At 35.5% G+C, this 2,813-nt stretch overlaps 1 non-coding gene across 1 annotated transcript; it reads left to right on the forward strand.

The window, feature by feature from the left end:
- The first annotated feature begins 639 nt into the window (after positions 1–639).
- LOC144237668 (U6 spliceosomal RNA) lies at positions 640–747 on the forward strand. The gene has a single exon (XR_013336919.1). It is a non-coding gene; the product is annotated as a U6 spliceosomal RNA (small nuclear RNA).
- The last annotated feature ends 2,066 nt before the right edge of the window (positions 748–2,813 follow it).

Consider the following 2,813-nt stretch of genomic DNA (forward strand, 5'->3'; position numbering starts at 1 on the left):
AAAAGAACATGAGCGGGGAAGGGACACTGACAGCGTGGAGCCCGATGAGGGGCTTGATCTCACAAACTGTGACATCATGACCTGCTCCTAAACCAAGAGTTGGACACCCAACCGACTGAGCCACCCAGGCGCCCCTAACTGAAGACTTTTCATGACCAATAACAAATGTTTAAACTACTGTGTGTTGCCCTTTGACATTGTTTTCAATCCAGAATGCTACATTTTACTCCTTAATAAGCACCTTAATAAGCACAGCCACCACAGACTCCCCACCATTCTAGAACTGCAAAGCCTACATTTTCCCCCCATTAGTGAACTACTGAGGACATTTCTTCCTCTAGCATGTGTTCACTTGGCTGATAAGTAAGAACAGCTGTGTCTTTTTGTTTGTTTGTTTGTTTATTGGTTACACAGCAAGTACAAGTGGTGATTTGGTAAGTGTTCCAGGTCGGGGTGAGGAAGTTATCATGAGACTGGCAATGGGGAGGGCTTTTCAGAGCCTGCAGATTTCCACTGAGTATATGTGAAGGTCGGAAGGGAAAGTTTAGAGCATTCAGACCTCTAGGCCTCATGTTTAATATGCAGAACACAAACTTTTTTGTAAACTTTTTTTTAAATAAAAGATATCTTTTATACTGCTTGTTTGCCAACACATACACTAAAATTGGAACAATATAGGGAAGATTAGCATGGCCCCTAAGTAAGGATGACGTGGAAATTCATGAAGATATTGGTTATCAAATATATGCTACTTAATATTAACAAAATATTCTATAGAGTTAGATACTTTAAGTATAGATGAAGTACAAATCCCCCTAATTTATGGATCTCTACATTTAGAGATATATTTCTAAACATTATTTTACTGCCATAGTAATATATAGATTAATAATCTATGTGTATCTAAAATAATGTATTTCTTTATTTGCATGAACTACTATTTATTGTTCCGTATAAATAGATGATGTTCAATTTAACAGTTTTACTGTTATTTTTAAGTAATTCTGTAGAAGTGCTCCTGATTTTAGCAGACTAAAATTTTAGGAATAAGTTCATGTCTACCCTATCCATAAACTTCATGATTTTAAAAGTCTTTATCTTACTGCTCAGCCTTTATCTTTTCAGTTAAAGGAATACTCATTTGTAGTCTGTCATTATCCAGAAGGTTACCCATACCCTTGATCAACAGTAGAAAGGTTAAGCTTCACTTTCTAAATCAGGACCTGAAGGAACTTGATAAGAGACAGCCAAAGTCAGGGATCATTAATCACTATCATGTAGGAAAAATTGAGAAAAGTATCAAGAAATACAGCACTGTAATTTGGAACTTTTCTTCCTCTTTTTCCTTCTTTCAAAATTTGAACAACATAGATTAAGAGGATTAAGTTTAAAAATTTTGAGTTACTAAGGCTTATAATAGTCTTTCCAAATAGCACAGATTTTGCATAATGTTTTATTAGTAAACTGGAGGTTATATTAATTCTCTTCAGGCATAATAGACTCACATAAAGACTTGAAAACCTGGAATTTTCTTACATCCCTCCTTGTCTCTCCATATCCCTTTATATCTCTCCCTATCTCCATCTTCCAACTGCCAAAAAGGATATCCTTCAGTACCAAACTATATCTAATATCTGTGTGATATTTTTTGTACCTGTTGAGGATCTGAAGGAAAGTCTTTTACAAATTCACTTTCATAATATTTTGCTTGAAGTAAATGATGGGTTGTAATGATTTCTGCAACCAGGCTGGGATGGGATTGTGGTTGGGGAAAAAGAAGGAAGGAGAGTGTGTGTATGTGTATGTATGTGTATGTGTTTATGTTAGAATAAGAGTGAGAGTGAGAGCAAAATATATTAAAGATTTTTGAAGAATATAGCACCCATGTTGTATATATGATCCTGTAGAATTTAGACAATTGGGAGATAGTGCACTGAAGATTGCTGATGCTACGGGTGTGGGTGAGCTCATTCAAGGGAGGTATATGGAATGAGAATTAGAAAAATCCAGGAAAAATTTTTGTCCACATATATCAAAACAAGAAGCTCTAAGTAGTAAGAGCTTAATCTAAACCGATAGTCAGAAAATTGCTATCTAATAACTAGGGAGCAGTACATGTTGATAGCCATTTTGTTTATTTGCCTGTAAGTACACAAAATTTTATTAACGAGACATTTTGAGAAGTACCTGAGTGGTTCAGTCAGTTGAAGATTTGACTCTTGGTTTTGGCTCAGGTCATGATCCCAAGAGTGTGGGATCAAGCCTCGAGTGCTTGAGTGCTCTGCACTGAGCATGGAGCCTGCTTAGGGTTCTCTTTCTCTTCCCCCCTACCCCTCTTCCTTGCTGATATTCTTTCTCTCTCTCTCTTTCTCTCTCTCTGCCTCTGTCTCAAAAAATAATAAGAAAAAAGATACATTTTGATTACTGATAAAGAGTCAAGAGGATCATCAGCTCTTTGCAAATGAGTGTCTCCTACTCTTTCTTCAACATGCTTATGGGCAGGGTCTGAATTCCAATTGTCAACTTTACATTTTATGTTAATTTTGAACCAATAGGATATTATTCAAATGCTTCAAAGCAAGCAGGGAATGTTCAATAATTGCTGTTTAATATTTGCCTCTCCCAATGCTCTTCATAACTATCTTAATGGCTACTGTCATCAAGTTATCTTGTATTATCTAGTTAACAGCATTATGTTGTGAATACAATTAAAATTATTTTTATAAAAATTCTGAACTTATTTAATGTAAATAAATGGAAACTGAAAACAGACTTAAACTGCCACATGATTACCCTGACTCTTTGCAAAATAC

This window comes from Crocuta crocuta, unplaced genomic scaffold (assembly GCF_008692635.1).
Source record: "Crocuta crocuta isolate KB4526 unplaced genomic scaffold, BGI_CrCroc_1.0 scaffold235, whole genome shotgun sequence".
Taxonomy (NCBI): domain Eukaryota; kingdom Metazoa; phylum Chordata; class Mammalia; order Carnivora; family Hyaenidae; genus Crocuta; species Crocuta crocuta.